Source organism: Oratosquilla oratoria, chromosome 42 (genome assembly GCF_046742065.1).
Source record: "Oratosquilla oratoria isolate Oo_2021 chromosome 42, ASM4674206v1, whole genome shotgun sequence".
Taxonomy (NCBI): Eukaryota; Metazoa; Arthropoda; class Malacostraca; order Stomatopoda; family Squillidae; genus Oratosquilla; species Oratosquilla oratoria.
Window position 1 is genome coordinate 3952913 of NC_134818.1, and position 27545 is coordinate 3980457.

General features: G+C 42.1%; 1 long non-coding RNA gene across 1 annotated transcript in view; it reads left to right on the forward strand.

Annotated features, from left to right (window-relative positions):
* LOC143021792 (uncharacterized) overlaps positions 1 to 27545 on the forward strand; it is a 178311-nt gene that overhangs the window by 21721 nt on the left and 129045 nt on the right. The gene's annotated exons all lie outside the window — the stretch shown is intronic.

The window sequence follows — 27545 nt, forward strand, 5'->3', positions numbered from 1 at the left end:
TTAAGTCCTCAACGGCCTTGTTCGGTGTTTACAGGCCTTTTTATCTACGCCGACGTTTCTTAGTCCATACTGGCCTTTGTCAGTACATACTGCCTTTGTTAACTCTTATGGAGTTGTTCTTTTTGGTCTTGTTCTTGTTCTCGTTCTCGGGGCAAACATAAGTAACCAATGAAATCGAGAACTAGGTGTAGATGTAACTAGGAGAGACCGTAGAGGAAATGTTATTATCCAGAAGGAACTTGATGTAGAATCAGTAATAATATTTGTGGAGGAAAATCAACTGAGGTGGTATGGAGATACGATGAGGATGAACATGGAAAGAAAACAAGAATTCTGAAAATAGAAGAAGCCAAGAATTCCTCAACTAGCTTCAATCATACCACTCCATCCCATTGATTTTCTTTACATCTTTGCCAATAGTCATTATAGGTGCACAAAGTTAAGATACAATAAATAGATTAAATTATCTCTGTTTTAATTTGGTCATATATATATCAATGCTGACATTTTGTGAAAGGGGTAACATATTTAATGTGGCATGTGAAATTGTGTAACAAGCTGCGAAAGTTTGGGAACCACTGCTCTAACCTTTCCATCGTCCACGAAATCCTCTGGCGCCAACCGGAAGCAAAAGGAAAATGGCACTTGGCACCAAAAGATTAGAGAATGATCGTTTCCAAATTGGGTAATTTAGGTGTTTTATTGAGCAATGGTGGGAGGGGGAGGAAAATGTGTTTTCTGTAATTTTCGTGAAATTTCCTAAGAGCAACAGGAAAATTGCATAAATCGTTCCACCGGGTAATTTCCTATTCACTGAATAAAATCGCTCGGCGGCAGCTTGAACGAAGGGTATTAGTTATCTATTGTATTAAAATTGTTAGATAAAGGTATATCTGTTTACCATAGAAATTTCATTTAGGTACGGTTAATTCTCTACATTGGCAAGCTTTCAAATGTGAAAATTTCCAAAATTCAAAATTACTTCTGGTGTTAGGAATTTTCTAGAATTAAATAAATTTGTGTTATGAGATTCCAAATACAGGAAACTAATTCCATTTATTACTGAGACACAACGCCCCACTCAGCCTTCTCCCAGAGAGACTCCCGAACCATCCCTTCTCTTGTTTGGGCTTTGAAGGGAGGATAAGGGCCCTTCAGTGGCCTTACCAGTCCTTCATTGACCTTACCAGCCCTTCATGGACCTTACCAGCCCTTCATGGACCTTACCAGCCCTTCATGGACCTTACCAGCCCTTCATGGATCTTACCAGCCCTTCATGGACCTTACCAGCCCTTCGTTGACCTTACCCGCCTTTCATTAACCTTACCCGCCCTTCCTTGACCTTACCCGCCCTTTATTGACCTTACCCGCCCTTCATTGACCTAATCCGCCCTTCATTGACATTACCAGCCCTTTATTGACATTACAAGACCTTCATCGACCTTACAAGACCTTCATTGACCTTACAAGACCTTCATCGACCTTACAAGACCTTCATTGACCTTACAAGAGCTTCATTGACCTTAACCGCCCTTCATTGACTTTACAAGACCTTCATTGACCTTAACCGCTCTTCATTGACCTTACCAGCCCTTCATTGACTTTACCCCCCCTTCATTGACCTTACAAGACGTAATAGATTTATCTTGTTTATTTAGCCTCCATACGGCCAAAATGCTGTTGGCTCGGGAATATGTGACCTCTGCTTTGACCTTAATTGGCCCTTCCTTGACCTATTGTGACCTATTGGCTAAAGTGAGAGAGAGAGTGGGAGGGAGAGAGAGAGAGAGTGGGAGAGAGAGAGAGAGAGAGAGATGCGCTTTTCGAAAAAGTATATCACGACGGCCATAACTCCCTTGCTTCTGTTCTTCCTCATCATCTCCCTTCCTTCCTTCCTTCCTTCTTTCCTTCCTTCTTTCCTTCTTTCCTTCCTTCTTTCCTTCCTTTCTACTCTGTCCAGACCTCTCTCCCTCCTCCTCCTCTCTCCCTCCTCCTCTCTCCCTCCTCCTCCTCTCTCCCTCCTCCTCTCTCCCTCCTCCTCCTCTCTCCCTCCTCCTCCTCTCTCCCTCCTCCTCCTCTCTCCCTCCTCCTCCTCTCTCCCTCCTCCTCCTCTCTCCCTCCTCCTCCTCTCTCCCTCCTCCTCCTCTCTCCCTCCTCCCTTCTCTCTTCTTCCTCCGCGCAAGCTTGAGAGTACAACAAGCAAAAGAAGAGTGTAAAGAGAGAGAGAGAGAGAGAGCACGACTGAGGCAAGGTGCCCAAACAGGTGAGTACCTCTCGTACGAATAGGTAGGCGTCTTTGTAAGCACGTAAGCGCCCTTATGGAAGTGTGTGCGCGCACACACAGATACGCACACACGCATACACATACACACCAGGGATGTCGTGTAAGAAATTATTCACTGTGCGTGTGTGTGTTTGTGCATGCACATATGAATATCAGTGGAAAAAAAATGAAGTGTGAATCACAAATTCTATTAAAGGAAAGATATCAACTCGCTTTTAATAGTGAGTACTTTGCATGCTTTTTTTTTTTAATTATATATATAAGATATGTATATATATATATATATATATATATATATACATGTGTGTGTGTATGTATGTATGTATACATTGTGTGGGCTTTGTGCGTGTGTGTCTTTGCACTTGATCGCATATATACACGCATACCTGTGCGCTCGATCATATCCACGTATACACATATATCCCCACAAAAAAAAAAAAAAAAAATACTTTCCATATCGTAGCAGTGCTTCCAGTCTGGGAGGGAACAATCGCCTGGAATGGCGAAGAAGAACTACGAATGAAATTGCGAGTTCGTGATTCTGCTCAGAGTTTTCGTCCCGAAGTTCGATCCCGAAGTTGCCAGCTAGAGGTTCCCGGCTGTTGGCACCACCTGTGGCTTCCGACAGATGGTGTCCGACCTAGACGCAGGCTGTGGCTGGTGGTTAGGGCTTGCAACTGGGGACGAAGATGGCAAGCGTCAGCGCGCGCGCGCGCACGCATGTGATCGCGTGTGATAGACGTTCCTAATAGAAGTATGAATACATGTGTGTGTGTGTGTGTGTGTGTGTGTGTGTGTGTGTGTGTGTACGAGTGTGTTCATGTTACGTATCTAGATATAGCTATGTAAATACACTTAAACACACGGCAATGAACGCACACAAACGCACATACACACATGTGGATTTATATGTGTACACATACACACACGTGCGCGCGCAAACATACACACAAACGCACACACACACACACACACACACACACACACACACACACACACACACACACACACACACACACGGGAGTGCGAACATTATTTGAAATAAACAGAAATAGAACTGTTTTTTCTGTGTAAAACAATCCAAACTAGATGTGGGGATTCAAATTAAAGAGACAAAGAGAAAAAAATCAAGTATATAATCATGGCGTTTAAGAAAGAAAATGGGTGAAGGGAGTAATATTTGACTTTTATTTATTTATTTATTCATTTGTTTTTACAACGGGAGTGCTGTGTACATACTCCTTGCCGTCAGTTGATTTTATTCATTTTATGGCACTTTCCCCCCCTAAGGAGAGGTTATCCTTACATGATTGCAACATATCTAATTAAACTCTTCTGCTGGGATTCGAACCCTTGCCTGAGCGGCTTGCGTCTTTACAAGACAAGGACCGTACCACTACGCCATACGGTCCTTGTCTTGTAAAGACGCAAGCCGCTCAGGCAAGGGTTCGAATCCCAGCAGAAGAGTTTGATTCCAAATGTCAATTGACACAAATTTATATCTAAACAAGTTGGCAAATGGTGGAGATGGAGATAGAAACAGCGATATTATGTTTTTTTTCTTATTAAAATAAACGAATTAATAAATGAATAGAATATATAAATAAATTCCATAAAAGATAAAAAAAAAATTAAGTATAGCTCACTATTTCATAGTTTCAGTATATCACCTTATATATTCAAGAAACAAATTAAGATAAACAGAAAAAAAATAAAATAAAATAGAATTGAAATTAGAAAAAAAAAAGGCTTCTGAATTGCTTTCTTCGTAGAAATCTCGAAGTACGCTGAAGACTTCGGAAAAGAATTTTTTTCGAAAACCTCACGTAGTTCTTCGACAAAGATTGTTGGTTCCTCTCCAGGTTTTCCTCAGAGCTGCACAATCATGTTCCTGGAAAGTACGTTATCCGATGTTTTTGGATAAATTTCCTGGTTGTCAGTAAGACATTTTTGGACATGAAACAACAGTTAAATGACTCCTCGTGTAAACTATTGTTGGATAGTATGAACGGTGTGTGTGTCTACGTGTATATATATGTGTGTGTACGTGTATATGTGTGTGTGTCTGTGTGTTTGTGGATATGTGTGTGTACGTGTATATGTGTGTTTGCGTGTGTGTGTGTGTATATATATATATATAATGATATATATATGATATATATATATATATATAATATATATATGATATATATATATATATATAATATATATATGATATATATATATATATATGTATATTGTGTTTGTGTGTACGTGTATATATATATGTGTGTGTGTGTGTGTGTGTACGTGTATATATCTGTGTATATGTATATGTACGTGTATATGTGTGTGTGTGTGGTATGTGTATATGTGTGTGTGTTTGCGTGTGTATATGTATGTGTGTGTGTTTGACTATGTATATATGTGTGTGTGTATGTGCATGTGTGTGTATATATATGTGTGTGCGTGCAACGGTAACATTTTTTTCGAATAATACCGGATATCCTTCCAGTACCCCTCCGATGATAAAGAAAGGCAACGGGAAATGTAGACTCGACCAAAACAAAAGTATCCGGACCCCAGGCGTGGGAAGCGTTGAACATCAGTTCATCATAACATTTGAACATTTCCGGAATCCGCTCCTTTTTCCGTTTAATTAATCCTGGTAGTGGCCGGAGTTTTCCGGTGTCAGTACTTTTGTTGTGATTGTACATATACTCTATTTTTTTTTTAATCAAACGAATTCAAAAATGTTATCACACGCCATCTCTCCTCCATCATTTTTTTTTCTCCAACACTTTTACTTGTATTCTACCATCCCGTCCTCTCTCCCTCTCTCCCTCCCTCCCTCTCTCCTTCCCTCCCTCCCTCCCTCCCTCCCTCCCTCTCTCCTTCCCTCTCTCCTTCCCTCTCTCCTTCCCTCTCTCCCTCCCTCCCTCTCATTCTTCCTTCCTACATCCTTACCTTCCTTACTTCTTCCCTCCATTACTCCCTTTCCTACCTTCCTCCCTACTTTTCTTCCTCCCTAATGCCCTCCTTTCCTTTTTCCCTTTTCCCTCCCCCGGTAGACCTCCCCCCTTTCCTCCCTCCCTCTTTCCCTTCCTTCCTACCTCTTTCCCTTCCTCCCTACCTCTTTCCCTTCCTCCCTACCTCTTTCCCTTCCTCCCTACCTTTTTCCCTTCCTTCCTACCTCTTTCCCTTCCTTCCTACCTCTTTCCCTTCCTCACTCCCTCTTTCCCTTCCTCTTTTCTCTCCTCCTCTCCTCCCTTCCTAACTACTCCTCCCCTCTTTCTGTCCCTTCCGTCCTCTCTTGCTTCTTCCTCCCCCCTCTTTCCCTTCCTCTTTCCCTTCCTCTTTCCCTTCCTCTTTCCGTCCCTCTTTTCTCTCCTCTTTTCTCTCCTCTTCTCCACCCTCCCTCACTACTCCTTCCCTCTTCTCGTCCCTTCCTGCCTCTCTTCCCTCTCCTCCTCCCTCCTCCTCCCTCCTCCTCCCTCCTCCTCCCTCCCTCACCCTCTTTAATCAGTACGTATGAGTGATGAACCCTCACGCGTTACAGCGCTGATGTGGGTACACAACTTTTCAAACAAACAGGCCTCGCTCCGACAAGTCACGGCACAGGTTCACGCGCGCGCACACACACACACACACACACACACACACACACACACACACACACACACACACACACGGAGGTCCGGATTCGAATCCCGCCCAGGGCTGAAATAACTTCAGTATCGCTGCGCTGCGGGTAGTTTCTCCAACTCTCGTGGGCGGGGAGTTGTGTGTGTGTGCGCGCGCGTAAGGTCACAGCGTTACCCATAGATCAGTCATAAATGAGCTCTTAGCTCTCTTCCGGGATGGAAATAGTTGTCGATCACGAGTCCAACACGTGATCCAAAGACCATGGTGGATGGTGAATCACACACACGCACGAACACACACACACACACACACACACACACACACACACACACACACACACACACACACACACACAATCGCACACACACACAGAATGGATTAGGTCGGGAGGGAGAAAATAAACATAAATATTTTAAGTTCGGAGGTCTCGAGAGAAGAGTCTGCCAAACGATAATTGTAATGAAGGGGAGAGAGAATGTGTGTGTGAGAGAGAGAGAGAGAGAAGAAAGAGAGGGGGTGGGTGGGCAATGTATAAGAACAAAAGAGGAGTGTGAGAGACTTAAGAGAAATATGAGTGTACCAGGAGTTAGAGAGAGACATAGAGCCAGAGAGAGAGATATAGAGCGAGAGAGAGGGCGAGGAAGGGAGAGAGAGAGAGCGAGGGAGCGAGCGAGGGAGAGAGAGAGAGAGCGCGAGGGAGAGAAAAGAAAGAGCGAGGGAGAGAGAAGAGAGAGAGCGAGGGGGAGAGAGAAAAGAGAGACATAGAGCCAGAGAGAGGGAGAGGAGGGCGTAGCAAGTGCCGGGTGATACGCGGGCCGTGCAGGGTGGGGTGGGGGATGGCGGCCCGGCGACGTCTCCTTTAAGCAAACTTAATGAACCGGCTGTCCTACTGGGGAACCGGAGAGCACTTTGTACCGGAAACAACGCACCCCGCTAGATATCCGGCGAGTCCGGGAAGGGTACAGAACCTGCTGCCTTTATATATGTATATATATATATTTATATATACATATATATATATATATATATATATATATATATATATATATATATACATACATATGCTAATAAGAACACGGGTATGTGTTGCCACTTATGCAAAGTAGACCACTTGGAAAAAAGAAACTAAAGCAGAGCGCTTACGTATACTACATATTCAGTGCACTGAAGATGTAATATACGAAAGCGCTCTGCTTTGTTAGTTTTTTTCAAGTGGTGTACTTTGCATACATATACAGTATACACACATATATATATATATATATATATATATATATATATATATATAAACATGTGTGTATATATATATTATATATACATGTGTGTATATATATATTATATATACACATATATATACATATATACAGTAGCGAGCATAAGTTAAGGGACAGTAAAACACTTTCTGAATAAATCTTTCTTGTAACTTAAGTATTTAATCAAGAGACCTGTAAACTGACACAGATTTACATACACTTCTAGTATGAATTCTGATGAAGTTTCAAAGCAATAGATATACCGGTCAGTAAATAAGTAGAAGAATAGTATAACAGTTACATTTCCATGTAGTGCAAAAGTTAAGGGACACCATCAAAAAATATCAAGAGTATCAATAATTGGTGAACATACCCTTGTTCTGAATAACCTCATTGTATCGTTTACCACAGGAACCTATTAATGTTCTACAAAACTCCGGAGTCAACTTTTTCCACTCTTCCAAATATTCCCATAGTTTGTCATGTTTTTCTGGATTTTTGGCTTCGCACGTTCTCCAATGATCTTCCATACGTTTTCTATTGGATTAAGATCAGGGCTTTGGGCTGGCCAATTCATAACTGATATCCCCTCGTCCCTCAAGAATGTGGTAACGGACTTGGCTTTGTGGCAAGGAGCATTATCTTGCATGAAAATGGGTGGTTGTGCAGCTGCAGCTCGTAAACTTGGTAGCGCATGCTGTCGAAGTAGCTCCTTGTATACAGCTGCATTTACTGTACCATGCAGGCGAACAAGCGGTCCAGGCCCGGCAGCAGAAATGGCTCCCCACACCGTCACACTACCTCCTCCAAATTTTACTGTCTTTTTGACGCACTTTGGAGACAACCTTTCACCTAATTTGCGTCTGACATACTTTTTTCCATCAGATCAGATCACATTAAACTTGGATTCATCACTGAAATGAACTGTAGCCCACTGTGCGTCCGACCATACAACATGTTCTTGGGCAAACTGAAGACGTAGTTTTTTATTTTTCTTTGAGATCAAAGGCTTCTCAGTAGGGACACGTTCCAACAAACCAGCTTGCTTCAGTCGACGTGAAACCGTATATCAAGACACTGTGCCACTGGAAGTTTCACCCATCTCGCGAGAAATTTCAGCTGCATTCTTAAAACGGTCCTGCATGCTCTGTCTCACCATCATTCTGTCCTCTCTCGCATTGGTTTTTCGAGGTCTGTCGGTCTTTGGCAAAGTTTTAACGTTTCCTGACTGTTTGAATCTAGCTACAATGCGTTGCACGATACTGTGAGATCTCCCTATTGCACGTGAAATCTCTGAAAGTGATAATTCATCTTTGTGTAAAGACACAATGCGGTTTCTCTCTGCTTCAGACACTTGTTGACGTTTTGCAGGCGCCATGATGGATTTTAAGGCGTTCCAATAATGTACAAGCTTAAGCTATAATTGGCTTGATGCAGAATGTCTTATAAATGCTTACAAATAAGAGCTAAATTGACATCAACAAGGTTTTTGGTTGCATTTTTTTATGTGTCCCTTAACTTTTGCACTACATGGAAATGTAACTGTTGATCTATTCTTCTGCTTATTTACTAACCGGCCTATCTATTGCCTTAAAACTTCATCAGAATTCATACTAGAAGTGTATGTAAATCTGTGTCAGTTTACAGGTCTCTTGATTAAATACTTAAGTTACAATAAAGATTTATTCAGAAAGTGTTTTACTGTCCCTTAACTTATGCTCGCTACTGTATATATATATATATATATATATATATATATATATATATATATAAAAAGACAGACAAATATGGAGGTGAGGTGGCAAAATGAAACGTTAAGGCTATAGTATGGAGCTTTATTCAGAACCAGACGTTCCGACCTCTTGGGCCTTCCTCGCCGACCGCCAGTTGTGCGGACGTTTGAGCCCAGGACATAAACCCCTTACAAATTCTCGTAAGGGGTTTATGTCCTGGGCTCAAACGTCCGCACAACTGGCGGTCGGCGAGTGGGGGGGGGACAACGAGACCGGAATGAGGTCACGCAGGGTCGGCAGATCACCATGTAAGCTGTTGACGGACTTTGATTCTTATTCTGTACTCGGTCCACTGAGGAAGGCCCAAGAGGTCGAAACGTCTGGTTCTGAATAAAGCTCCATACTCTAGCCTTAACGTTTCATTTTGCCACCTCACCTCCATATATATATATATATATATATATACATATATATGTCTTCCTCCTCCCCTACTCCTCCTCTTCTTCCTCCCCTACTCCTCCTCCTCCCCTACTCCTCCTCCTCTTCCTCCTTCCCTACTCCTACTCCCCCACCTCCTCCTCCTTCTTCCTCTTCCTCTTCCTCCTTCCCTACTCCTCCCCCTCCTCCCCCTTTTCCTCCTCTTCCTCCATTTCCTCCTCCCTTACTCCTTCTCCTCTTCATCCTCCCCTACTCCTCCTCCTCTTCCTCCTCCCCTACTCCTCCTCCTCTTCCTCCTCCCCTACTCCTCCTCCCCTACTCCTCCTCCTCTTCCTCCTCCCCTCGTCCTCCTCTTATTCCAATTCTTCTTTGCCCTCCTTCCCAACCCTCTTCCTGTCCTTCTTGCCCTCTTTCATAGTCCCCCTCTCTCCCGTTCTGTCTCCAACTTCCTCCTCCTCCTCCTCCTCCTCCTCCTCCTCCCCCCTCTCTGACCCAGAAATCGGGGGGTTAAAGAAGGAGGAGGCTCAGAGCCGAGGAATTAATTGCCGTCCTTGGCTGGCCGGACAAAAATACCTGACCCGTCCGCTTCGCAACGGTCCACCCTCTCGTCCGCCCTCCCACGTTCATTCGACGCGGCGGGACGCTTTGGGATTTTTTTTTTTCTTGTTTTATTTAATCGTATTTTTTTTTTATTTTTCATTTTAATTTTTTTCTTCTTTATTTGATCGTATTTCTTATTTTTTGTTTTAACTTTTTTTATTGAATTGTATTTTTCATTTTATTTGTTTTATTTATCTATTTTTATTTTTTTATTTTTTTATTTTTTTATTTTTTTGCCAAAGTTAGACGATTTTGTAATCTTGGAGGTTATTCTTTTACATCACTAATGTTTTACCCCTTTCCCCTCTTCCTCTTCCTCCTCCCTCTCCCTCCTCTCGTCCCCTTCCCTTTTCCTCTCCCTCCCTTTCCAATCTCCTCCTCTCTCTTTTTCTTTCCCTTTATTTTCCCTCTCTCGCTCTCCCCCCTTCACTCCTCCTCTCCTCTCTCTCTCTCTCTCTCTCTCTCTCTCTCTCTCTCTCTCTCTCTCTCTCTCTCCTCCCCTTTACTTTCCTCCCCTTTACTTTCCCTCTCTCCGCCCCTAGTTTCCCTCCCCCATTCCCCATCCCTTTTCCTCTCGCTCTCCATCCCTTCCCCTCCCTCTCTTTCTCTCTCTCCCCTCTCCTATCTCCCTTTCCATCTCCTTTTTTCTCTCTTCCTCTTTCTTGCTTTCCCATTACCTCCTCCCTTCTCTTCCTTCTTCTTCACCCTATCTTTTAGCTCATCTCTTCCTCTCCCTTTTGCTTTCACTACCCTACCGTGTCTGCTTATCTTTTACCTTCTTCCTCTCCTCTCCTCTCACCCCTCCTCCCCTCCCTTTCTTCTCCATTCCTCATTCTCACCCTTATCCCTCTTCTCCCATCTTTCTCTTCCCTCTTTCTCCCACTCCCTCTCCCTCATCTTTTTTCTCTTCATCATTATCCGTCCCAGTCTTCCTTCAACTCTCTCCTCCTCTTCCTATTCCTATTCCTATTTTCTTCCATAACCTTGCTTATCCTGTTTCTTCCACCTCCTCCTTTTCTCTGTCCTCCTCCCAGTCTACCTCCCACTTATCCTCCTTTTCCTTCTCCCTTTCCTCTCTTTTTTTTTTCTTTCCTTCTCCCTTTCCTCCTTCCATTCTTCCTCCCTTTCCTTCTTTTCCTCCCTTTCCTTCTCCCTTTCCTCCTCCTTTTCCTTCTCTCTTTCTTCCTCCTATTCTTCCTACCTCTCCTCCTTTTCCTTCTCTCTTTCTTCCTCCTATTCTTCCTACCTCTCCTCCTTTTCCTTCTCTCTTTCCTCCTTCCATTCTTCCTCCCTTTCCTCCTTTTCCTTCTCTCTTTCCTCCTCCCTTTCCTCCTCCTCCTCTCCCACATCACCTCATTCTGCCTCCTCCCATTTCCCCGTACCTCCACCCCTTTCCTCGCCTCCTCCCCCTCTCCTCCCCCCCCCCCACCGACCTCCTCCACTCGGGTCCCAGGTCATTAGCAGGTCGTTATGCACCGGAGGAAAAGGGGTCAGGGAATGTTAAAGTGAATAACGATAACATAAATAACATAAGCGAGAAGAACAACAGTCTGGATAACATCGTGAATAACAGAGACAGCGTGAATAACAAAGTGTGAATAACAGAGGATTTAATAACCTGCAGAACAACGTGAATAACGATAACATAAATAACAGAAGCGAGAAGAACAACATTCTGAATAACAGCGTGAATAACAGAGTGTAAATAACAGAGGATTTAATAACCTGCAGAACAACGTGAATAAGGATAACAAATAACGGAAGCGAGAAGAACAGCAGTCTGAATAACAGCGTGAATAACAGACTGTGAATAACAGAGGATTTAATAACCTGCAGAACAAAGTGAATAATAACGATAACATAAATAACAGAAGCGAGAAAAACAACAGTCTAGATAACAGCGTGAATAACAGAGACAGTGTGAATAACAGAGGATTTAATAACCTGCAGAACAACGTGAATAACGATAACATAAATAACAGAAGCGAGAAGAACAACAGTCTGGATAACAGCGTGAATAACAGAGACAGCGTGAATAACAAGGTGTGAATAACAGAGGATTTAATAACCTGCAGAACAACGTGAATAACGATAACATAAATAACAGAAGCGAGAAGAACAACAGTCTGAATAACAGCGTGAATAACAGAGGCAGCGTGAATAACAGAGACAGTGTGAATAACAGAGGATTTAATAATCTACAGAACAACGTGAATGATAGCTTGAGGAAGAAGAAGAGCGTGACTTTCAGCGTGGACAACAATAACAACAATCAGTCAATTATCTGTTGTCCCAGATTCTCTCTCATATACACTCGCATCGTCTAGGAAATTGGCAACAATTACATTTTATGGAGATGTATTTAATAAACGAGAGTAGGACAACATTATATAACACCATCCATGTCTTCTGTGTCCTCTTGGGCATTTGGTGTCTTAGGCCACTCCCGAATCTGTGTAGGTGATCATTTCTATTGCTGGGTGGGGACCTGAGCGACTTGATAGAGAAGTTCTTTTAGTGATTTATAGAAATAGCGAACTATATGATAAATTTTTGTCTTGTGATCTATATATGTCTGTGTGATTCAACATGGTCTTGGATCACGTGTTTGACTCGTGATCGACAGATATTTCCCTCCCGGAAGAGAGCTCATATATGACAGGTCTATGGGTAATACTGTGGCCTTACACGCTCACATACCACCAACTCCCCGCCTACAGGAGTTGAAGTAACGACTCGAAGAGCAAAGATATTGAAATTATTTCAGCCCTGGGCGGGATTCGAACCCGGACCGCTGTTGTGGCGGCCGGGAACTCTACCAACTGCGTCATCGAGTCGTGTGTTTGTACAGAGGCGGAGCATGCCGACAGGAGACCTTTTGGTCCATAACTAGGTCGGATGCGAAAAAAATATATAAATGATAAATCAATAAATAATAATAGTAATGATAATAATAATAATAATAATAATACGTGGTGCTTGGGGTAGTTTCTTTTAGCTGTTTGACTAGAACACTTGTGGAGTTGTTAGTGCTGCCTCTGGTGGGCTGTGACGAGGTGTGATGTGATGTGGTGGGTATTAACAGTAAGGTTAATAACAACGTAAATAACAGCAGCCCGAATTACGTTGTTAGCAATAACGACAGTTAAGGGAATCTCCTGGTCATCCATGCGGTTGGTGTAGATGTTGATCATCGGGGGAATTCTGGAGGTGTTGTTGATGGTGGTGGTGGTGATGGTAGTGGTGATGTCTCATAGAGGTTGTGTTGTTTTCCTCTCCTTCTTCTTCCTCCTCCTCCTCCTTTTCCTCCTCCTCCTCCTTTTCCTCCTCCTCCTCCTCCTCCTCCTTTTCCTCCTCCTCCTCCTCCTCCTCTTCCTTCTAGGCCTTCGCTTTCTTCTCCTTCTCCTTCTTCTGTTCCTTCTACTGCTTCTACTCCTACTTCATCTCCTCTTCCTCCTATTCCTGCACCTCCTCCTACACCCCCTCCTCCCCCTATTGCTCGTCCTCTTCATCTTACCCTTGCTCCTTCTTCTCCTCCTCCTCTTTCTTGTACATCTCTTCCTTCTCCTCCTGATGCTAATGCTTCTTCACATCCTACTGTTGTTCCTCCTTTATCTCATTCTCCTCTTCCTCCTCCTCCTCCTATTCCTCCTCCTCCTACTCCTGCTCCTTCACATCCTACTACTGTCCCCTCCTCCTCCTCCTCCTCCTCCTCCTCCTATTCCTCCTCCTCATTCTCTTTCTTCTCGGCCATTTGATATTCTTCCTTCTCCACTTCCTCCACATCCTCCTCCTCCTCCTCCTCCTCCTGCTCTTCGTCCTCCACCTTCAGGAACTCCTCCCCCCTCCTTCTTTGTCCCGTAATACTCTCCCCATAAAAGTCTCTCTCCCATAAATTCCTCTACCCTATTATGGCCCATAATCTCCCCCCACTTTCCCCCCCAGTGCCTTTCCCCCAGCACCCTCCCTCATGGCCCAACACTTCGGACTAGAAATCGAATTCCCCCCCCCCCCCCCCCCCCCCCTTTTTTTTTTTTTTTTTTTTTTTTTTTTTTTAGTCAGTGGCAAAATACCCCATAGGAAATCTTCCCTCCATAATATACCCCCTCCCTCCACCCAAGACAGGCCCCCATTTGTATAAGTCTTATTTAAAGATGGTTTCCATTCGCCATACTGTACCCTATACCATCATGGCGGTCTGCGACCCATCACTGATGCCATTTTGTGGGAATTATCCACAGTTTTGTTGGAGAAATTTGAAGAATTATATGTTGCAATGAACTTGTTTGTGTATATGATAATTCCTTCATTTTGTGGGAAACAAATGTGGAAATCCAGTTTTCCTTGTGAGAATTTTGTGGAAAAATTTTCACTCATTTGTGGTAACTGACATAGATCACAGTGACAACACTGCCCCCATAGCGGCTCCTTCCACCATTTGCTACCCACATATGTCACCCAATGCTGACATTGTGGGGGGGGGGGGTCACCTTCCTCTATGTCACAATTTTACCCTCCCAAGATGTCCCTCCTCCCCCCATCCTCCTCTGTAATAGTCTCCCCCCTCTCCCCCCTCCCCCGCCCACCGTCCTTATTCTGTACTCATGTTCTCTCGCTATCGATCCGTCACAGCTCCAAGTTCATCCCTCTCACTCCCTCCCTCACTCACTCCTTCCTTTCCTCACTCCCTCCCTCCCTCCCTCTCTCCTTCCCTCACTCCCTCACTCCTTCCTTCCCTCACTCTCTGCCTCCCTCCCTCACTCCCTCTCTCCCTCCTTCACTCTCTCCCTCCTTCCTTCTCTCCCTCACTCCCTTCCTCCCTCCTTCCCTCCTTCCTTCCCTCCTTCCTTCCCTCACTCCTTCCCTCACTCCTTCCCTCACTCCTTCCCTCACTCCCTCCCTCCTTCCCTCCCTCCCTCCTTCCCTCCCTCCCTCCTTTCCTCCTTTCCATATCCTTCATTCACTGTATCCCTCCCTCCCTTCCTCCCATCCCCCCTGGTCCCCGCTTAACCTCTCCTTAACATTATCCCTCCCTCCCTCCCTCCCATACTCCTCCCTAACTTCCTACTTCTCTCATTCCCTTCCTCCCTCCTTCTCGTCCTTCCTCCTTTCTTCCCCCCTCCCTCCTCTCTCTCTCCCTCTCTCTCTCTCCTTCCCTCCCTCTTCCTCCTCTTTTCCCTTCCTCTTTCTCTCTTTTCCCTTTTTCTCTCTTTCCCTCTCTTTTTTTCACCTCCCGCTCTCTTTCACGCATAGCTTTCTCCTTTGCTTTCATTTCATTTTTCAACCATTTATCAATAGTTCTTATCTTTCCCTCTCTCTCTCTCTCTCTCCTCTTGTTTAATTTCTCATTTCTTTTTCTCTTTTTCTCAGCCACTCTATTTCGCGTTCAACATGTTTCTTTCTCTTCATTTTCGTCACATTTTTTTTAACATTATTTCGTTATTTCGTCTCTTTTCTTTCTCCGTCCTCCTCTTTCACTTTTTCTTTTGTTTCTTCTTCTGTTTCACCTTTTCTCTCCTTTTCTCTCCTTTTCTCCTTTTCTCTTTATCTCTCCTTTATTCTCCCTCCCTTTCTCTCAATTCTCACTTAATATCACTTCTTCATCCTTCCTTCTTCCTCCTTCCTCTTCGTCCTTACCCTTCTTTCTCCTTCCTTCTCCTTCCTTTTCTTTGGTTATGATCTGGACCCTAGAATTTGAGGAACAAGGTTGTGGTGGTGAGTGGTGGTGGTGGTGGTGGTGGTGGTGGTGGTGGTGAGTGGTTAAGCTTGTGATAGGACTTTACCATTGAACCCATAAGAATAATATTAACCGAAAGAAAATTTTTCTAAGTCAAATAAAACCACCTTAGTTAATGTAAAACTCATAAAAAGAGGTCAAATAATAAATAGGATTAATTCCTCTAGCTCTCTGAATTACCCAAACCTGCATAAAGAAATCTTACTCGTTTAGTTCTGGGTTAGAAGATGTTGGATCATCAAGGTCCATTCACGAACCTGCGTGGAGCAGTAGATAGTGTTATTGTTTCAAACGCGATAGTCTCTGGTTCAACTCGTTTTTCTATGGCTTTCCAAACCCTCTCTTAAAATGCATGTATTAAAGGTCCAGTATCAAATGTCACATTTTAGTACAAACACATAGTCAATATGGTCGAATTGGTTACATGTCTTACTATGGAAACAACCTTACGAAGCTAGATTACCCCACTTTCCTAATTGGACCATTAAGCCCATTAAGACTAAGGTCAAAAGGTGAACAACCTCAGGAAACCCGGTCACGTGACAGTATGGTGTATTCCATATATGGTATACGCACGCGATCCCTGATCAGATGTGATGATCACGATTATGAAGACGTTGACGTCATGAGTCGATACCCGAAGACTCGACAAGATGAGGAGGAAAGAATCTGAATCCTCTGCTCCTCTGCTCGTTTCGTAGTATTTGTCTCCTTCTTTTTGCCCGCGACGGCGGAAAAAGAGAAAAATAATCCCGTGGATGATTATTCATGGAAAACAAACAACACTACATCCTGCAGGCGCGGAGTTGGAAAGTGATGGCCAACAGTGTCTTATCTCTCTCTTTCTCTCTCTCTCTCTCACTCGCTCACTCACTCTCACTCACACTCACTCACTCACTCACTCACTCTTTCTTCCTCTATTTGTGCCTCTCTCTCGTTCTCTTCCTCTGTTTCATCCTCTGTTCATCTCTATCTCTCTCCCGCCCTACCTCCCCCTCATACACACCCTTCTCTCTCTCTCTCTCTCTCTCTCTCTCTCTCTCTCTCTCTCTCTCTCTCTCTCTCTTTCTCTCCCATTCTCTCCCCCTTTCTCTCTCTCTCTCTCTTTCACTCTCTCTTCCTCTGTCTGTTTGTGTCTCTCTCTGTCACTCTCACTCTCTTCCTCTCTCTGTTTGTATCTCTCCCTACGTCTCTCCCTACCTCCCCCTCCCTTTCTCTCTCTCTCATCTCTCTCTCTCTCCCTCTCTCTCTCCCCCTCTCTCCCTCTTCTCCCTCTTGTCCCTAGCGACAGCTCCTGAAGCAACAGATACAGCAGCATCTCCAGTACTAAAGAAGAACTCAGGAGCTGCAGCAGCAGCTGTGGTCAGCAGCAGCAGGAGGAGGGGCATCAGCTGCGGGTGATAGATCGGCATTTGGAGGAGAGCAGCTGAATTATGAATATTTTTCTCCACCTTCCTCCACATCAATCTGTCTTCGTGCGAAGCCCCGAAGAGATTGATCGTGGTACGAACGAGATTTGGCGCGGCAGTTCTCCGGACTAGACGAACCCCTCTACTTCTTCCTTTATCTCTCCCACCCCACCCCCTCCTCTCCTTCTTCCTCCCATTCCGTCCCTCTTCCCTTCGTCTTCCTCCCTTATCCTCCCACCCCTTCCCTCTCCTTCTCTCTTCTTCCTCTCCCGGTTCCTCTCTTTCTCTCTTACCCCTATCTCTTCCTTACGTCCCTTCCCTCTTCTTTTCTCTCATAACCATACTACTTCATCTCTCTTTCTCTCACTCGTACCTCCTCCCTCCCTCCCTCTTTCTCACTTATCCTCCCACCCCTTCCCTCTCCTTCTCTCTTCTTTCTCACCCGTTACCTCTCTTTCTCTCTTCCTCACTCTCTCTTCCTTACCTCCCTTCCCTCCTCTTTTTTCTCACAACCCTACTGCTTCCTCTTGATTTCTCTCCCTCCCTCCCTCCCACCCTCTCTCACTCCTCCCTCCCTCATCCCTCCTCCTTCCCTCCCTCCTCCCTCCCTACCTCTCTCCCTCTCTCCCTCCCTCCTTTGGCCCGAGGAGGACACCATGAAGGTGCTCCTTAAGGAGCTTTCTCAACCTATTCCATATGGAGGAAGGATCCTTGAGAGTTGCATCTCGCGTACATTTGTGGACTTTGAATGAATGAGACTGCCAGGGTCTATTTACGGCTCCTCTCGACATTGAACAGTCTGTCTAGATCCTGCGCTGCATCTCCGCATCTCCAATTATAAATATACTTGTCAACTCGGTGTACAGAGGGCTAATTGTTGCCCCCGTCGGGGCGTATGTATGTGTGAGGTGCGCCTTCAGCTTACACTGTTCTTGTACAATGTGGACCTGTTTCTTTATTGCCTCGTCCCGAAACGTGGTTTCCGATGTTGGCTCGTCTTTGGGTTTCGTTGAGTGATCTTTGTCTCTCGTCGGCACCTTTCTCTCTATCTTTGTATCTATATAATGTATAAGGTTTTCCCCCTTGTCTCTCTCTCTCTCTCTCTCTCTCTCTCTCTCTCTCTCTCTCTCTCTCCTCTCTCTCCCTCCTTCTCTCCCTCCCTCTCTCTATCTATCTCTCTCTCTTCCTCTGTTTGTCTCTCTCCCACCCCACCCCTCTCTCTCTCTCTCTCTCCCTCTCTCTCCCTCCCTCTCTCTCCCTCTCTCTCTCTCCCTCCCTCCCTCCCTCCCTCTCTCTTCCTCTGTTTGTCTCTCTCTCCCTCCTTCTCTCTCTCTCTCCCTCCTTCTCTCTCTCTCTCTCTCTCTCTCTCTCTCTCTCTCTCTCTCTCTCCCTCCCTCCCTCCTTCTTATTTTTTGTATTGTATTTTAATTTGTCTTTTCATAGCTCGCTCACCTACCTCAGACCGCGATTCTTTTAGTTCAACCTCGTTACCTCGTTTTTCACAACGGCAGATGCAAGAAAAACGTATCAGTATTCGTAGAACAGGATGGATATTGACCTTCCTTACTGTTTCACTCTGTTTACATAAGAACGAAGGAGACTGCAAGAGACCATGAGGCCTACACTAGGCAGTTCCATGTCCAATAACACCTGTCATCCCCATCCATAAAGTTGTCTAACCGTTTCTTAAAACAGCAGATAGTTTCAGCGCTCAGTACATGGTTACTAAATCTGTTTCATTTTTTTTTTTTTTTTTTTTTTTTTTTTTTCTCCAAGACTCTTCCGTACAGTTTGAGAGCTCGTATATCATTTGCAAGAAGCCTTAAGGAGGCAATGCAGGACAGCCTTCCTTTGGTTCAAATTTGTCTTCATCAGAACCTTCTTCTTCTTCTTCCTTTTCGTCTTCTTCTTCAATCATCTTTTACTTCGTAAACGTTCTTTTGTGGAGAAATTATATTCTGTGTACTTCTTGAGAAAATTCCTATCCTGCAGCTCGCAAGAACAGCTCGCCGGAAGTCAAAGTAAAAGATCTTACTTGAAACAGGTTTCTTAAGCTCCAGTTCATCATTTTTTCTTTTCTTTTATTTTACTCGAAAGGCCGCCTCCTCATCCGCTCCCTCACTTACTTTATGTATATATATATAATATATATATATATATATATATATATATATATATATATATATATATATTCCTTCTTATGCCGTGTTTATATTTCTGCTCGGCTCATGCCTCGAAAAACGTAAGTTTTTTTTATTTATTTTATTTTATTTTATCTTTTTATTTTATTTATTTTTTATTTTATTTTATTTTTCAAGAAATCTATAAATAAGAGGTTAGCTTTAAGATATTTTCGACTCTCCTGAAAGCTCTCTGTTACAATGACGAGCGTTGAAGACGAAATGCGTTTGCTGAGATCTATTTATTCTTCGTTATTTTCACTTGACTGTTCCCTACCTTTGTAAGAACAGCGCGATGTATTCTCAAATTCCCTTTGTTCATTCTTTATTTTTTACTTTTCTGTCTCACTTTTTTAATTGGTTCGGATAGATGTTTTCTTTGGCCCCGACGATTCATCAGCTCTTCTATATCAGAAGATATTTTTCACGTGCCGAAGTGATTTATAGTCTTAGATATATATATAAATACATATATGTGTGTGTGTGTGTGTGTATTTATTTTATTTTTTATTTTCAATTTATCTATTATTATTATTGTTGTTATTTATTAATTTAATGTCTATATTATTTATTATTTTTATTATTATTATTATTATTATTTTTTTTTTTTTTTTTTTTTTTTTTTTTTTTTTACCTCAGCTCCCAATAATTAATAGGCGTTATGTCTTTCGGTGATACCAGCATGTTTCTCCATTAGGCTCTTTCTCCGAAGACCCCTTCCTCCCTCCCTCAGAGTTTCGATGTTGGGCAAGTCATGTCTACTGAGGGCTTCTTCAACAGTTTCTTTCCATCTCTTTCTCGGTCTTCCTCGTGGTCTTCTTCCGCCCAGCATCCACTCCCAGCATCCCCTTGCAACTCTTTCTTCTTCCATTCTTTCTAAATGTCCCAGCCATCTTAGCTGGGCAGCATCTATTTTGCATAGCATGGAGCAGACACCATTTTTTTTTTTTTTATATCTTCATTCTTTAATATATATGTATATATATATATATATATATATATATATATATATATATATATATATATATATATACCGTTGTAATACACATGATAGAACTAATCTGTGAACAAGTCAATAAAAATATAAAGTAAAAAGATTCATTGTTGTGATCGATAATGGTCCACCCCTGTCAATCTTTATTTATTTATTTATTTATGTATTTATTATCTTATTTTATTTTATTCACTTTTTTTTTTTACAACCTAACTTGTAAAGTAAAGTGTCAAGGGGAACTATCTTGTTGAAACACCGTATCCTTTATCAGTTCTAATTTGTTAAGCTTAGGAATATAGTTGTGTTATTTCTAAAAAGCGATCACCATTAACAATATATCCTCCAAATACTTTTTGTTTTTCAAAGCACACCAGTCATTAACTTCAGGAAAATCTCTTTCATGTTCGACCACCAAATAAGGTATTTATGTTTGTTGACTTTGCCAATAATGTGGAATGTTGCTTCATCGGAAAACATTTTATTTTTTTAAAAACGAAAAGTCGGAATTAATTTTTTCATTGAACTGAAGTCGGAAAGTTAGTCGTGCATTACCATCATCTTCAAAGAAAAAAAAAAATTGATGCATTTGGATTTTGTATGCTCTCAAGTAAAGTTTTGTCCGTAGAATATTGTACACAGTCGCTTTTGAAAACCGCAGCTTAAAAAGATACCCCTTTTGATTGTTTTCTTAAACTTTTTACAAAGGCTTCCACTGATGCTACACTTTCTTCAAGTACTCTTGGTCTGCCAGACCGTGCCTTATCACCTACAAAACTTTCTTCTTCTTCTTCTTCTTCTTCTTCTTCTTCTTCTTCTTCTTCGTCTTCTTCTTTCTCTTTTTCTTCCTTCTTCTTCCTCTTTTTCTTCTTCTTCTTCTTCGTCTTCTTCTTTCTCTTTTTCTTCCTTCTTCTTCTTCCTATTTTTCTTCTTCTTCGTCGTCGTCTTCTTCTTCCTCTTATTCTTCTTCGTCTTCTTCATTCTTCTTCCTTTTCTTCCTCTTCTTTTCTTCTTCTCCCTCTTCTTCTTTTTCCTCTTCGTCTTCTTCTTCCTCTTCTTCCTCCTCTTCATCTTTTTTCTTCCTCTTTTTTCTTCGTCTTCTTCTCCTTCCTTTTCTTCTTCCCCTTCTTCTTCATCTTCTTCCTCTTCTTTTCTTCTTCCTCTTCTTCGTCTTCTCTCTTCTTCCTCTTCGTCTTCTTCCTCTTCATCTCTTTTCTTCTTCCTCTTCATCTCTTTTCTTCTTCCTCTTTTTTCTTTTCTTCGTATTCTTCGTCCTCTTCTTCTCTTCTTTCTTCTTCTTCCTCTTTTTCTTCATCTTCTTTTTCTTTTTTCATCTTCCTCTTCTTCATCTTCTCCCTCTTTTCTTCTTCTTCTTCTCCTTCTTCTACTTCTTTTTCTTCATCTCCTTCTTTTTCTTTTTCTTCATCTCCTTCTTTTTCTTTTTCTTCATCTCCTTCTTTTTCTTTTTCTTCATCTCCTTCTTTTTCTTTTTCTTCTTATTCTTCTTCTTTCCTCAGTTCCCTTTTCTCATCACACATGGGACAAGGAATTCCTGCGCGGGATTCTTCTCGTTTGAAACAAGCTCTAAACCTCCTTTGGCCAGACGCAACAGATCTCTGCTTAACCAACCAAATAACGCAGTTTCTTTTCCATTCCAGTGAAGACATGGGTCAATAGCTATTCCGACACACACACACACACATACATATATATATATACATATATATATATATATATATATACATATATATATATATATATATATATATATATATATATATATATAAGGTTTCACGGAAAGTATAAAGGACAATAGGTAAAAAGAATTTTTTTCCGAAAACAAGAAAAATGGGATAAATCAGATCTATAGATAATTCTGTAGTTATTAATTTATATCATGTATAAATCAAAACTATAAGTATTCTAATCTGTATTGGATCTTATAAATCTCTTGTGTGTGTATATATATATATATATATATATATATATATATATATATATATGTATGTATACGTGTATGTATGTATGATCTTTCACACATCACCGTGAAACAAAGTATGCAAAATTACTACAGGAAAAAAAAAATTAGTAAGTAAAAAAAAAAAAAAAATAAAGACAGTAGATACTTTCGTATAATTACATCGCCAGACGTATTACATAGGACAATTGTTTAAAAAAAATTCTTAGTCGTGAACGTTATAAAGGAACTGGATTTTAGGATAGTTTTTAGAAATAACTGCACCATCAAGAAGACCCTCATCCCGAATAGCCCACCTAACAACAAGACTCGCATCTCGTATAGCCCACCTAACAACAAGGGGATTGTGCACAAAATTCCGTGTCATAACTGTGACCAGTTTTATTTTGAGCAAATTAAAGAAAAATTTGGAAACAAGGATTTCTTTGCATAAATATAGTGTAAAATCGACCCAAGAATATAATGCTTTGATTCAACAGAAAACCTTAAACAATCAGTGCATCAATTAGTGTAACAGTGGTATTCTTAAAAAAAATCTTTCCTTATATAAACTCTTGGAGGGGAAAGATTTATATGAAAGAATTTTATTTAAGAATGCCACCGTAAGACTCTTACGGTGGTATTCTTAAAAAAAAAAAATCTTTCCTTATATAAATCTTATATGAATCCTTAGAAGGGAAAGATTTATATAAGGAAATTATTTTTTTAAGAATACCACCGTAAGAATCTTAGTGTTATTCTTAAAAAAAAATTCCTTATATAAAACTTTCCCTTTCAAGGATTTATTTAAGATTCATATAAGGAAAGATTTTTTTTAAGAATACCACTCTAAGGCTAAGATCATAGCGAGGCCCAGGACTCTGAGAGGAACGTGATTAAATTTTGTTTATTCTCAGACACATATAAAAAAACAACACGAACGTTTCCTTGGACATATCAAATGTGATAATTGTTTTAATTTTTTAATTATTAAGACGTAGCCGCCAGAAAGAGGAAGGTAAGGTCTTGCGACTCTGCTCGCTCGTGTCAGAACGTTGTTGTCCGATTTGCTTCTGCTGTCCGCTTCTTTTTCCTTCGTGTCACACTTCTTCTCGCACCGTTGGCTTGCGTGGTACGTCTGATGATGTAGTTATCCGAAAGTACTTGATGACTTCTTCGTGTTTCTTTTATCCTGTGGTAGGTTTGCATATATGCATGTATATACACACACACAAGCACACATACATGTATATGCAGGGCTTTCACTCATCATCGTGTGTACATATACATGTATATATATATATATATATATATATTATATATATATAATATATTGTGTGTGTGTATCTGAATATATGTGTGTACACACATGTGAGATCAACATTTACGTGTTTCTGTGGCGCATTGTCCTCCAATCTCCCTTCTGTCAGCCTCATTTGACTCTCGATATCTTTGCACATAGGGCAAAGGTGACGGCTTCTGTCTGAGCTCATTGTCTCTCGAAATCAGCTCTTTTTAATTGGATTCGAAGTAAAGCCGATGAGCGCGATGTGATGACGTAAAGTGATTTGAGTTGAAATGAAAAATGAGCTTTTTGCGTGTGTGTGTGTGTGTGTACACACACACACACACACACACGACTCGGTGGCGCGGTTGGTAGAGTCCCCGGCTGTCACTACGGCGGTCCGGGTTCGAATCCTGCCCAGGGCTAAAATAATTTCAGTATCGCTGCGCTTCGAGTCGTTACTCCAACTCTCGTGGGCGGGGAGTTGGGTGTGTGTGTGTGTAAGGTCACAGCATTACCCATAGATCGGTCATACGAGCTCTGAGCTCTCCTCCGGGAGGTGAAATAACTGTCGATCACGGGTCCAGCACGTGATCCAAAGACCAAAGTGAACACACACACACACACACACACACACACACACACACACACACACACACACACACACACACACACACACACACACACACACACACACACACACACTTATAGAGATGGATAGAGAGATAGAAAGACAAATGTATGTATCTATGGATGTATGTATGTGTGTATGTATATTTTTTACATATAGAGATATATAGATGGATAGAGAGATAAAAAAAAGGCAAATGTATGTATCTATGGATGTATGTATGTGTGTATGTATATTTTTTAAATATAGAGATAGATGGATAGATGGATGAATAGAGAGATAAAAAGACAAATGTATGTATCTATGGATGTATGTATGTGTTTATGTATATTTTTTACATGTAGAGATACATGGAAAGATGGATGGATAGAGAGGAAAAAAGACAAATGTATGTATCTATGGATGTATGTATGTACATCAACGAAATTACTAGGGTTGTTGGAAAGGTTGACGTGTATTTCTCAGTGATGAAATGATTTATAGATTGCATGTAACTTTATATTCTTTACAAGGACGCTATATATAGTATACTTATTGCCTCCGCCGTTTGAAAGGTTTATGAGAGAAATACATGTAACTCGTAAACCAGAGTGAAATTGTATCCTGGAAAACTCGTAATGGGTCATACATGCTTTGGGGGGGAAAGAGAGAGAGAGGGAGAGGGGGAATAGAGAGAGAGAGAATGAGAAAGAGAGGGAGAATAGAGAATGAGAGAGAGAGAGAGAGGACGAATAGAGAATAAGAGAGAGAGGGAGAATAGAGAATGAGAAAGAGAGGGAGAATAGAGAATGAGAGAGAGAGAGGGAGAATAGAGAATGAGAGATAGAGAGATAGGGGAATAGAGAATGAGAGAGAGAAAGAGCGGGAGGATAGAGAATGAAAAAGAGAGAGGGAGGGAGAATAGAGAATGAGAGAGAGAGAGAATAATGAATAAGAGAGAGAGAGGGAGAATAGATAGAGAATGAGGGAGAAAGAGAGAGGGAGAATAGAGAATGAGAGAGGGAGATAGAAAACAGATAAAGCCCAATTATCGTGTATGCTTACATAAACATCGATTTTATCTAGAACTGCCTGCTTAGCATAATTACCCTCGGTTCATATTGGCTGGTCCAGTTTGATTACATTTCGGATTTTGGGGTTCTGGGTTTTATGGAGCAAAAAGGGTTTCCTATGTTTCCTCGTGCACCTGAAACCACTTTTATGGCGAACCGAACGAGCTGGCCTCGGTTGATGCCCGGCCGTACGGTTCATTTCCCCATACGGTGGCCTGGAACTGTAGACCTTATTGTTCTGGGCAGGAAATCTTGTGTCATTCACCCACCAACCCACCCACCCCTCACTACCTCGTCATTCCCCCCCCCCCTTCTCTCTTTCTCTTTAACGTACTTTTGTTCTACGTTTTCGTATGTCTCCCTTTCCATCCTCTCTCTTTCCCTTCTTTTCGTAATTCCTTTCTCTAGCTTCATTATTTTCACTCTTTAGAATGTTATTCCAACCCTCTTTATTATTCTTGATCTCCACTCCCTTCTCATTCCTCCTCACGCCTTCCTCCTCATTCCTCCCTCCTTTCTCCTCCTTACACTCTTCTTTATCCTCCTTAACCTTAACCTCCTTAACCTCACTTAACCTTTGAAATATTTTATTCTACCCCCCCCAAAAAAAAAAAAAAAAATCTTATACATTTGAGGACATAAACTCCGACCTGAATGGGGTCTCGATCGCTGAGGACAGCTTTCAGTCAGGGGGTCCGTCCCCTGAAATGAATAAAGTTGCTTTTCCTAAGTCACAAAGCGTCACAAAGCGTCACCGTATTGAAGTGGTTAATCTCCTCTTCTGTCTCTGCGCCTTACTCATCTCCTCTATCCCACTTCCTCCATCCTCACTTCAACTTCCTCTTCTTTTTCTCCTCACCCGCCATTTCCTTTGATGGCCGAGCCTAGTCCCTGACGAGACCATCTACTCTTCTACTTAATTAAATCATCTGGCATTAATCAGCATTAAATATGTAAAGTGCCTTCATGGAGCCGAAGAGGTGAGGGCACTCAGTCCTGAAGTCCACAGCCTAAGGGCTTCGATGGCTCCTAACTTCGATAGGATCCATGTTGAGAACGGAAGAACTCTCTGAGAGCTTACGGACCCCAAAGAGTGAGTGAATTTACGAATGTAGAGGAACCAACAAGATACGTGGAATGCTTTCGCCCGACAGACTTCCTGGGAGCGTTTGAGGTTTCATATGCACGCCAAAGCACCTCGAACTCTTCATTACGGCGGCTCTCCCGAGAACGAGGAAGTTCTACAGGGTAATGGGTTTTCTGAGCGGGGTCGACCTCCTGAGATCGATAGAGGTCCTAAGAGAAGTGTCTCTTGAGAGTAGTGGATTCCATGAGCTTCGTGGAGTTCTTCAGTGGTGTGATGAAGTTCCTGAGAGTACTAGAGACCCAGTAAGAGAACTTTTGAGTTTTTAGTGTTGTGATGAGTTTTTGGGAGTGTGTGAGGTCCTGTTCAGGTCGGAAAAAGTATTCGACACCGGAGAAGCTTGTGGGAGTTCTGGAGGTTCTTTGGTAGAGCCTTCGGTTTTCTGAAAGTGATAGAGACTCTTTGAGCCACGGAGCTCTTAAAGAGCAGGGGAGGTTCTGAGCGTGGTCGATTTCCAACGCTAAGTGGAGCTTCTGATGGAAATGAAGATCCTGTCCGTAGTTCGTTGACCTTCATGCTCTGCTACTTCGAGGTGTCGACTTCGAGAGAATGAAAAGTCCTCTACTCGCCAGAGGCTCATCGGCTGGCGTGGTGTTTCCGGACGTGTAGGTTTCTTAGCGCCTGTGTGTACGTGTGAACATGTGTACGTGTGTGTACTTTTAAGGGCTTGAACGTGTATTAAAGTGTATGAAGGTGTTTACGTGTGTATCCAGTTTCCCATCTGAATCTTAGATCGTGATATTTCTATTTTTCTTGAACTACTTCGGTTGGTAGAATATTACATTTATTTGTAGATATTTTTAGAAGCTCTGCCAAGGGATTCGAACCCTGACCTGTATCGAATCCCTTGGCAGAACTTCTAAAAATGTTCAATCTGTCTTAAATATACACAGCATTTGTAGATGTGTTGAAGTCAGTTTCTTAAATCAACTAACTGGTAAGCAAATATTCATGTTTAGATTTTATTCATTTGAATAGTATTGGGTATTTTCTCCGCGATAATAAGCCTAACTTTACCTCTTCCTCTTCTCTTGGATCAAACTGTGTACCACAGGAATCTCTGTTAGGCAGCCTTTCCAATAGCCATCCATACCTCAAAGCAATGGTATCCATGACTTCTCTTTTGTTTTGGTTGAATCCCTTTGCCTTGATTTGTAGTTCTGTCAGCCAATTGGACGCCTCATCTTTCTGTGCCATTCCTATCTTTCTTTTCATATGCTTCGATAG